Source organism: Garra rufa, chromosome 9 (genome assembly GCF_049309525.1).
Source record: "Garra rufa chromosome 9, GarRuf1.0, whole genome shotgun sequence".
Lineage (NCBI taxonomy): Eukaryota > Metazoa > Chordata > Actinopteri > Cypriniformes > Cyprinidae > Garra > Garra rufa.
In genome coordinates, this window is record NC_133369.1 from 49,928,132 (window position 1) to 49,940,047 (window position 11,916).

General features: G+C 41.0%; 1 protein-coding gene across 1 annotated transcript in view; it reads right to left on the reverse strand.

The window, feature by feature from the left end:
• Positions 1 to 11,916, reverse strand: part of LOC141343289 (tumor necrosis factor receptor superfamily member 11B-like) — a 41,601-nt gene that overhangs the window by 13,492 nt on the left and 16,193 nt on the right. The window lies entirely within an intron of this gene.

An 11,916-nucleotide genomic window follows, 5' to 3' on the forward strand; every position in this document is an offset into this window, starting at 1 on the left:
ATTACTTTTCAGAAAGGGGGTGTGGCTTCTAGAGTGGGCACTGCTTAACGTATTCCATTGAATGTGTGTGCAGCGTTAGGGTTTTAGCCACACTGTGTTTTGAGCCGAACAGTGACCCCTTTTGGTGAATGCAGGTAGTTCGTTCGCCAGAGTGTAAACATCTGGGAGTAATCTTATCTAGCAAGGCTTTCTCGCAGTTGAGGGAGTATCGTAGAGCTGTGAGAAACAGGAAGTAGCAGGTTTTGCATTGTCTATTCCAGGTTAAGTTCAGAGCACAGGTGTCCTCAGTGTTGGCCTGCACTGATCTCAGATCACTCCCACACAGTGATGTCGCTGCGTGTTCAGCTCCCATACACCACTGTATGTTTGTTCACCTTGGTCAGTCAGACGTCCCCCCTTGGCATGGGGCAGCTGGACAATCACTTTGCTAATCTTTATTGCCTTCTGGTGCTTGGCTGTTTTCCGGCGGTCTGTAGAGTCCGCTGAATCGAGCAATCGCTGTACGGAAGAAGGCTGTAGCATTTGGGTGGTGACTCACAGTGTGATGTGGATATCTGAGGGGAAAGATTTTCTGGCGTTGATGCCATCTTCCCTTGGTGCCTGTCGCGTTGTCTCACGTAGGCTCAGATGCTGGTCGTAGCAGTCGTGTTCTTAGCTGCTGTATTCAGTTTTGACAGTTTTGACTGCTGGGACAAATGGCTTGGGTCCTGTTAGCTGGAGGTGGAGCTAAGCAGATCTGTCTCGTGGTCACACTGGGCAAATGTTCTTGCTTAAAAGTCAATGTTTTGCAGACAGGCGTGTGTTGTAGCCTACTGCAGTGTTCAGGAAGACAGCGTTTTGTGGTGACAGCTGTCAGATTCCCGGCCAGCTTGCTGGCGTGTGAGGTGTGAACGGTGGGCTGTTAAGCCCGGGAGAGATTTTGTGTTGAGCTCTCCTGTTTGTTCATATTGTTATCTGCAAGAATTTGAGTTCTTTAAGGTGTGCTGGGTTCATTGTAAAGAGAGCTTCCGCTGTTTAGGAGTGTTCTCCTGTACTGCTCTCTGCACTCAGGCTGTGGGGGTGTTGCAGGCGTGTCTTGAAGCTTTTCTCCTCTCTCCTCGTGTAGGTCCTTGTCCTCTTCATCCGCTATCTCTGAACATCCAGATGGTCTAGGCGGTTCTGCGCGCTGTCCTGGTTCCGTCGTGGGTGAAGCTTTCTCCGCTGCGGCTTTAGTCAGACGATCTTGTTGAGGGCGTGGTCACTGATGGTCCGGGCTGTAGATGAGTTGATTGGTTCTCTGCAGCCGTAGCTCTTGACTGGATCGTGATCCATTCGCCTGTGTGCGCGGTCGTCCGGCTGTTCTCCGCTCAGGGGCTGTAGTCACTAGACCCAGGGCAGGATGGCCTCTTTGCCTTGTCTGGACTGGATGGCGAGACTGGATGGTGACATGTTGACACAAATAGAGAGGGAGAGACAAAGCACAACGAGCCAATGCAAGTCCGTACAGAACTAATGAGCTAAAATGTTGCTATGTGTTGCGTACTTAACTGATGTCATCAGATGGTGACGCAAACTAAACGCTTATTATCCTAGCTGTAAAGAAGGGGTCAGATAGTTTGTGTGGGTAAACACAGGAAACTATGAGTAAACTTAATGATGAGCGATTAACTTTGGAGCTATTCAGTTCATCGGTGTAGTTACCAAAAGATTTCACTGATGTTCAGACAGGTTCAGTCTCTAAAATAAAAACAAAATCCATCAGGAAGAGAGGTATAAAGGGTTAAAGTAAAAGAGAGAAAGTGAGCTGACTGCCAGCCCTGAGGTCAGTGACGGGGCCCACCGGGTGGGGGCGCTATGGAGTCGTCACACCTGGGAAATGGCAGAGCTGAGAGAGCAAAAGAGAGAAAGGCCCCCCTGGGATGGGCCGAATTACCCGGGGTAGTGAGAGTGCAACTTGATCGATTTGGTCAAAGTTTAAATTTCAAATCAAGACTGTTTAATCAAAAATTTAAAATGAGCAAATACAATTGTGATTGCTAAAGGGAGAGTTGAATCTAAGGCGGTGAAATAATTAAAATTAAATCACACAAAAAAAAAACATACATTATGTTAATTATCATTATGGTTTAAATAACAATAATTAATAATGTAACATCAAAAGGAAAAGAGAAGGGAGAGACTGACTGGGACTATCTATAAGCGTTGTTGCTCAAAGAAAAAAAAATAAAAAAAAAAATAAAATAAAATAAAAAAATAATATGAAATCAGGCATAGGTATTGGAAGAGGTTTTAGACAGACTTCTATCTTTTAATAGAAGGAAATACCTTTTATGCGGGATTTCAGATTCCACCTTGTGTGGATTTGAACGCGCATCTAAGCGCAGTTACCATGGCGATGCGTTATCGCGGGTGTATATTTCTTGTGTCCGTTTTACTGAACACAGGTACATGTTTTGCAAACTTTAACTTAATAGGATGCTTACACTATTAAAAGGTTGCTTAGTTACGATGCGTGCACCTTGATCTTGAGTCAGCCTGCTGACACAAGACTTGTGTGTGCTTTGCACAAAACAAATAAATAACACTCGATCAAGATTTGTACAGTAATAACGCGAAGTTGTTTACTATATTAAATCTATTCGACGAGCAAACGGGGTCAACCTAATCAGTTAGCTAAACTGAGGTTTTAACCCAAAGGAGCAAGATAGCTGATTAGCATTGGAGTGCACATCAATGGCTAATCTATCTACACTCAAAATATAAAGATATGGCCATTGTAAGGTGAAAGAGGAACATCGCTCAATCAGCTTCTTCACGCAAAAATTGAGGTTTTCTTCGCTCAATTTAGGGTGGCTTTAGGACGCTCTATAAAAGATTTCTTCGTTTTATAGGGTCAATATATAAACTGCAGTTAAGTTACATCTTCAACAGTGGTTTAGTTTCTCTGTGCGAGAGGCTCAAACATCTGTGAAGGTGTTAAAGGTGGGCTTGGCCACACCGTTCTAACACACACACACACACACACACAAACAAAAGAGACGCGAGTCGCGAGCCGAGTTTGAATACACAAGCATGCAGACACACAAATTATTCCTGAGCTGCTCACATCACATAGTTTAAAACTGCCCCGCATTCTAACGCCAATTAATGTAGAGAATTTTGGTTAGCTCAAAGAATTTAAGATGATCAATATATGTGTGTATATGTATGAGACTGTTCCTCTCATCACATATACACTGCAAACTCCACCAGGTCTTACGACCAATGAATAGGATGAAATGAGTTATTTAAAACATACATTTCAGTCAGGGAAAGTAGTTTAACTCACAGGAAATCGTGTATAATAATCGTCATTAAATATACGCAATTTCCAGTTTCTGATCAGTAACAGTAATAACGATATCGACTGGTTTCTTTGTCCAGCAAATTATTCAGCGATACCCATTACTCTGACGTTGGCCCGTCGTCACGGCAACGCGTTTTTACTAACCAGAACGGAGTTAAAACAATTGAACAGAATAGGGCTTAAGGTAGCAATATGAGATCGAAACAGTTTAAGTGACTTTGTAATGTAAGCATTCAGCACAGAGAATCATTATATGTGAATATATGGTTGTTTATTAAACTATTCTACTTACAAACGATCGCACATAGACAAACGTACATAAAACACAAATAGACAGAGAACGCGCGAGAGAGAGAGAGTAAGAGAGAGAGAGAGAGAGAGAGAGAGAGAGTAAGAGAGAGAGAGAGAGAGAAAGTGAGTTTGCAAAGGGACAGGAATGAAAAGGTTCTGAACATCCTGAAATCGTTTCTTTTATAAAACGCCTTAAACGCAGCTATCTACGTTTGTAGAAAGGACGGATACTTGCAAGCTTGTTGTTGTTGTGCATTGTTCCGTTTGTGTTCAGTTCAGAAAGTCCTTTCCAGTATTGCAGGCCTCATCATCTCCTCCGCTAGGTGAGACCCCCCCCCCCCCCATGGATCTGGGGGGAGGTGCGGGTGACGTGTCTTTGTGTCCCGAAGGCAAGAGCAAGCGAGAGAGAGATGAGGGGAGGTTTATAAACCTGTAGGTCGTTCACGCCCACAGTTGGACCTTGTCCAATCCGGTTGATCTGAGTTTTGGAGGGAAGATTGAAAGTCTTTGTCTCTCACAATGGGGTTTCGCATGTGGAAGCTGATTGGTTGTTTGGCCACAAAACTTTCAAAAGTTCAATAATACATATAAAGCAAGGAGTTATTAAGATGCCACAAACATTAACATTTAGGGAATAATAAATGCTGCTCATAGACACCAAACATGATCTATGAATCTTCTCGGTTGACTGAGTGATTCTAAACGTGAGTCTTAGCATGCACAATGATTCACCTATTGCGGATTAATGTTTGAGGCCGACATACATAACAGAAACAACGATATAAGAAAAGGTAACACATTGATATGTGTACATTTCTATATAACTGTATGTGGGACTGTATGTCTGAATAAGGAAAGTGTATCTGCATTTCTGTAAGAGTCTTATCTTGATGGTGGGGGGATGAGTTGGATAGTGAACAAAGGTCTGGCTCATAGCACATAGGTGTTAATCATGGGGGAGAAGTCATTTAAGGAATATAACTAGTTATTTCATGTCTGATTGCCCTCCAGGCACTACAACAGGGCGACCTTCCTCTTTCGACCAGTGGCTGAAAGCAGTTTTGCCATTGCACAGTGCTTGGAAGCATCCGTCGAGACCACCTTTTTTTCTGCAGACTATTCCCAGGGGCATGCCCCGTTCCATCCACTGAAGGTCTTTCCCAGGAACTAGAGCTGCTATGCAGGCCTGGTCCACCTTGACCAAAACTTAACCGCCGTAAACTATTGATTTTCAAGGCAGCCTCTCCGCAGCTAATCACCAGCATTTGATACAGGCACGTTAAGGATGCCGCACGTTTTCTAGCTCACTGACGTTGACAAGATTATAGCCTTGGATATCGAAATTTGGTACCGAACGAAAATGATTTTTTCGATACTCAATAGTATCGAGACAATTCGGTCGGTGCTTAAAAAGTATCGAACTCGATACCCAGCCCTATATTTCTGTCACTGGGTTTAGTTACTTGCCACTGATGCCTCTGGCTTGCTTAGTTGGGGACACTCAATGAACTGAGCTTGATGATTACATCACTGAATTCAACCATTAACTGACTTTAACTGAAAATGTATATACTGTAAACTATACTGTTTACTATTGTCCTTTTGCATTATTGACACACTATTTTCCTGTTTAATACTGTAAAGCTGCTTTGACACAATTTGTATTGTTAAAAGCGCTATATAAATGTATGACTTGCATTTTTGTCACACCAGACATTGGGGGTTGTTGTGTTGGCTGATTCGTCACTTCCTGTTTTTGCTGAGCTGCCGTGTGGTTTGTGTTTTTAGCTCTCTGTGATTGTAGCTTTCTGGAGCTTGTTTTTCTTTAGAAATCTTTATCTTATTATTACTCTCTGCTGTTTAAAGTAATTAAAAACAGCTTTACTCCCAACAGACTTGTGAAATTATCAGTCACACTAATCTGACCGCTCACTTTACCCGTTAATCCGCGACTGCAGTGGGTTAGCTATTTAGCTTAGCTATTAGCTAGTCACTGGCGACTTGCATTTACATTTACGTTCTCTACTCGCGTCTACTACTGCTCTCCTTTCTCTCTCGCGAAACGTTTCGCTTTTATTCCACAACCACGATTTGCAACAAGTTAACATTCAGTTAGCCGATTAGCTTGTGAATCGCGATTCCTTTTACGTCCTATTCACTCCGTTGTTCCTCCTCACATCCCTCTCTTCAAGAGTTCATCATAACAACAGTGGTAAGTTGGAACCATTCTACAAAAACGGTGAGTAATGGCTTCTTCTCTTGCTATTGTTGTCTGCACCACCTGCCACATGTATAGCTTATCTATCTCTGTCGGCAGTGAGCCTTATACATGTGATAAATGCAAGGAAATAGCTAGGCTGACAGAGAAGATTTCAGAACTAGAGACACACATCCAAATTTTAATGGAGGATAGTAAGAATGTGAGGGACTTAGATACGGCTTTGGATGTGACTAGCTTAGGGAGACATGCAAATTGTTCGGTTCCGGTAGTTACAGCGCCCGTGCAGCAGGGCAACTGGGTGACTGTGAGACAGCATAGTCGCTGGTCAAAACACCGCTCTTCCGTTCCGATTAGAACATCAAACGGGTTCTCCCCACTCAATGACACACCCACTGAGAAACCTGATGAAAGTGCTCCAGTAATTGGCGATTCTATTGTACGGAACGTGAAAATAGAGACTCCAGCCACCATAGTCCAGTGTTTACCGGGAGCCAGAGCGCCTGACATCTTGGCAAATTTAAAAGTGCTGGCTAATGCTAAACGTAAATTCAGTAAGATTGTTATTCACGTCGGCACTAATGATGTTCGACTTCGCCAGTCGGAGATCACTAAAAATAATGTTAAAGAGGTGTGTGAACTTGCAAGTACGATGTCAGACACTGTAATATGCTCTGGTCCCCTCCCTGCTTACCGTGATGACGATATACATAGTAGATTGTCATCATTAAACAGTTGGATGTCAAAGTGGTGCCCACGAAATAACATAGGTTTCATAGACAATTGGACGAGTTTCTGGGGCAGACCCGACCTGTTGAAAAGAGATGGTCTTCATCCCTCCGGATGTGGAGCATCTCTCCTATCTAGAAATATGGCACATAGTCTTAGCGTTTGTACTTGACTAACTGGGGCCCAGGTCAGGAAGCAGACAGACTGGCTAAACCGACCGTCTGCTAGCCGCCTCACGTCACAGAAATCAGTTAATTCTCAGCACATAGAGACCCTTTCACCTAGATATCACACTATAGAGACTGTGTCTGTTCCCCGAGCTAGAAAATACAATAAACGTCCAAAGCAATGTAAGAGTAACAATTTAATTGATGTTCAACAAATAAAAAATGTATATAATACTGAGAAACAAATGTTAAAGCTTGGCTTATTAAATATCAGGTCACTTTCTACGAAAGCACTTTTTGTAAATGATATGATCACTGATCATAAGCTAGATGTGCTCTGTTTGACAAAAACCTGGCTAAAACCAGATGATTACATTATTTTAAATGAGGCAACCCCCCAAAATTACTGTTATAAACATGTGCCATGTGTAAAAGGTAAGGGGGGAGGTGTTTGCACAATTTATAGCAATATGTTCAGTGTTTCTCAGAGAACCGGCTTTAAGTATAACTCGTTTGAAGTAATGGTGCTCCATATAACATCAAAGAATCAAGTATTAATGATAAGTCTCCTGTGACGTTTTTACTGGCTACTGTATACAGGCCACCAGGGCACCATACAGACTTTATTAAAGAATTTGCTGATTTTCTATTCGAATTAGTGTTGGCCGCAGATAAATTCTTAATAGTGGGTGATTTTAACATCCATGTTGATAATGAAAAAGATGCATTGGGATCAGCATTTATAGATATTCTGAACTCAATTGGGGTTAGACAACACGTTTCAGGACCTACTCATTGCCGAAATCATACTTTAGATTTAATATTGTCACACGGAATTGATGTTAATGGCACTGAAATTCTGCATCAAAGTGATATCTCAGATCATTATCTAGTCTCGTGTATACTCCAGATAACTAAAACTGTAAAACTCACTCCTCGCTATAAGTACGGTAGAACCATTACTTCTACCACAAGAGACTGCTTTGTAAGTAACCTTCCTGATTTATCTGAATTCCTCAGCATATCCGATTACTCAGGAAAACTTGATGATGCAACAGAAACTATTGACTCTCTTTTTTCTAGCACTTTAGATATAGTTGCTCCTCTGCGGTTAAGAAAAATTAAGGAAAACAGTCCGACGCCGTGGTATACTGAACACACTCGCGCACTGAAGAGAGCACGACGAAAAATGGAATGCAGCTGGAAGAAAACAAAACTAGAGGTTTTCCGTACAGCCTGGCGTGAATGTAACATATCCTATAGAAAAGCATTCAAACCTGCTAGATCAGATTATTTTTCATCTTTCTTAAAGGGGTCCTATTATGCTCCTTTACAAAGTCTTTCATTTGTTTTTGAGGTGTACTTGAACATGCTCACATGCTTAGTTGTTCGAAAAACGCATTATTTTTCACATAATTTAAATTATTACAATAGCTTTCTCCCCAGGCTGGCACAAACGACTCGATTAGTTCCGGGTCCCGCCTTCCGAAAAGTCAAAAGTATTGTGATTGGTCAGAAGTCCCACTGCGTTGCGATTGGCCAACAGGTAGACCGCATTCCGCCCTGCTGCGCCCCTTCCCAAAACAGAAAACTAGATTAAAGTGATTCTTACGTTTTAAATATGGATATATATATATATATATATATATATATATATATTTTTTTTTTTTTTTTTTTTTTTTACACAAACACATGTGATCGCTAAAGGAGGCTTTTAGCGACCGCCCCGGAGCCATGTGAGGTATTTTTTTTTTATTATGGATCGACTTATTTTCAGTCTATGCTGTTCGTTGAGTACCAGAATTTATTTAATATAACGCCGATTGCATTCGTCTGAAAGAAGGAAGTCATATACACCTAGGATGCATAAAGGGTGAGTAAATAATACGCTATTGTTGGTCCTATCGTCAACATACGAGATCGTGGATACGTGATATTATCATTATTGTGCATATGTATTTAATTATTTGCATGCCTGAAACCATAAGGCTAGTGAAGCTATCTACACTGTATGATAAATAAATCCCTTACCACATACTTCACATGTCTACGGCGCGGCTAGTTCGTGTTTACATGAGCCGTGGATCTGCGTGTGTTTGGACCCTCTGTACAACACAAGTGAATGGCGCTGCTTCAGCACGGCTACCGGAGCAGTTCGCGATCCTTTAGTTAAAGCTGTGTTTAAAGCCGACCTACGGCTCGCTGTAGCATCCCAAAAGCGGCTGTCCATATTACATGGGTAAAGTTAGGCGAATCCCCCACCCGCCAACGAATTGAATTTCAGTAGGCGGAATACCGCGTTGTGACATCATTGCATCCGGAAAACTAACGCTGTAGTCCAAACGAGTCGTTCGCTGTAGTTCTTGAAAAGGGATTTTTTAAAAACGAAATATCTCCGTTTGGAGTGGACTTTGAGATTTGTAACTTTGTAGATGTTTTTTATGCCCAAACATACACACCACACACTGGCTAAAGTTCAAAAAGTGAAAAAGCATAATAGGACCCCTTTTAAAAGAAAACAAACATAACCCTAGGTATTTATTCAATGCACTGGCTAAATTAACGAAGAATAAAGCACCAACAGGTGCTGAATTTTCCCAACAGCACAGCAGTAATGACTTCATGAACTATTTTACTACCAAGATAGATACTATTAGAGATAAAATTGTTACTATGCAGCCATCCGCTACAGTATCGCATCAGATATGCTATAAATCTCCTGAGGAAAAATTCCATGCATTTTCAACTATAGGAGAGGAAGAGTTGTACATACTTATTAAATCATCGAAACTGACAACATGTATGTTAGACCCTATTCCATCTAAGCTACTAAAAGAGGTGCTTCCAGAAGTCATAGATCCTCTTCTGAATATTATTAATTTGTCACTATCGTTAGGATATGTCCCCAAAACTTTCAAACTGGCTGTTATTAAGCCTCTAATTAAAAAACCTCAACTTGATCCCAATGAATTAAACAATTACAGACCAATTTCAAATCTCCCTTTTCTATCAAAGATACTAGAAAAGGTAGTGTCCTCACAATTGTGTTTTTTCTTAGAGAAAAATGGTATCTGTGAGGATTTCCAGTCAGGTTTTAGACCGTATCATAGCACTGAGACTGCTCTTATTAGAGTTACAAATGATCTTCTCCTGTCATCCGATCGTGGATGTATCTCTCTATTAGTACTACTGGATCCAGTGTTGTTTTTGACAACCATCTTAGATTTAGTCTTAGTCTTAGTCTTTTGGACTAAAATGCTTATTAGTTTTAGTCAAATTTTAGTCACTTCTATATGTGATAGTTTTAGTCCAATTTTAGTCGACGAAAAGTCAAAAAGGTTTTAGTCTAGTTTTAGTCGACGAAAAGTCAAAAAGGTTTTAGTCTAGTTTTAGTCAAAAAAGGGGAAAAATTAGTCTTTTAACAGATTAATGTAGGTCATTTTGCTGTTGGGTAGTGTCACTTGTAAGTTCTGAAAATAGCAGATCTATAATTCAACACAATGTGAGCTTCCGGATCGACTATTTTCACCAATAATTACAATAATGAAGGAAGAAAGACAAACAAGGATGGAATGCTAAAACGGCTTGCCATACTAGTATGGCAAAGAGTATTTAATGCTAAAACGGCTTGCCATAGCGGCAAATACGTTTTAGGTTTTGATTGGCATGCACAATAAGCAGAAATGTCATGCATTTTAAACGTGTGACGGACCACCCACTAACATTTTCGTCTATTCTCGTCTCGTCAACGAAAACTCACACACGTCTCGTCATGTTTTAGTCATCAACGAGCTATTTTTATCTCGTCATCGTCTCGTTATCGTCATGAAAAAAAGTGGCGTCAACGAAATGATTTCGTCATCGTCATCGTTGACGAAAACAACACTGACTGGATCTTAGTGCTGCGTTTGATACTATTGACCACAATATTCTTTTAAATAGACTTGAAAATTATGTTGGCATTAGTGGTACTGCACTGGCTTGGTTCGAATCGTACTTATCTGACCGGCATCAATTCGTAGCAGTGAATGACGAGGTATCATATCAATCACAAGTGCAGTAAGGAGTACCTCAAGGCTCAGTACTAGGGCCATTACTTTTTACACTTCATATGTTACCCTTGGGAGATATCATTAGGAAACATGGTGTTAGCTTTCACTGTTATGCTGATGATACGCAGCTCTATATTTCTTCACGGCCTGGCGAAACATACCAATTTGAAAAACTAACAGAATGCATAGTTGAAATAAAAAATTGGATGGCAAGAAATTTTTTGCTGCTAAATTCTGAAAAAAAAACAGAGGTGTTAATTATTGGACCTAAAACCTCCGCATGTAATAACCTAAAACACAGTCTATTACTCAATGACTGCTCTGTCAATTCGTCGTCATCAGTCAGGAACCTAGGTGTGCTATTCGATAGCAATCTTTCCTTCGAAAGCCACATTTCTAGCATTTGCAAAACCGCATTTTTTCATCTAAAAAATATATCGAAATTACGACCTATGCTCACGATGTCAAATGCAGAAACGTTAATCCATGCGTTCATGACCTCAAAGATAGATTATTGTAATGCTTTATTGGGTGGTTGTTCTGCACGCTTAATAAACAAACTCCAGCTGGTCCAAAATGCAGCAGCTAGAGTTCTTACTAGAACCAGAAAGTGTGACCATATTAGCCCGGTTCTGTCAGCACTGCACTGGCTCCCTATTAAACATCGATACAAAATCTTGCTAATAACTTATAAAGCCCTGAATGGTTTAGCTCCTCAGTACTTGAGCGAGCTCTTATCATATTATAGTCCCTCACGTCCGCTGCGTTCTCAAAATTCCGTCAATTTGATAGTACCTAGAATATCAAAATCAACTGCGGGTGGCAGATCTTTTTCACATTTAGCGCCCAAACTCTGGAACAATCTACCTAAAACTGTTCGGGAGGCATGACACACTCTGTCAGTTTAAATCTAGATTAAAGACCCATCTCTTTAACCTGGCCTACACTTAATACATTTCATAATCCAAATCCGTTAAAGGATTGTTAGGCTGCATTATTTAGGTCAACCGAAACCAGGGACACTTGCTATAACACCTGATGTACTCGTTGCATCAGAAGAAGAATGGCATCTACGGTAATATTAGTATCTTTCCTTCTTATTCCGAGATCACCATAGCCACCTGTATCCAGATC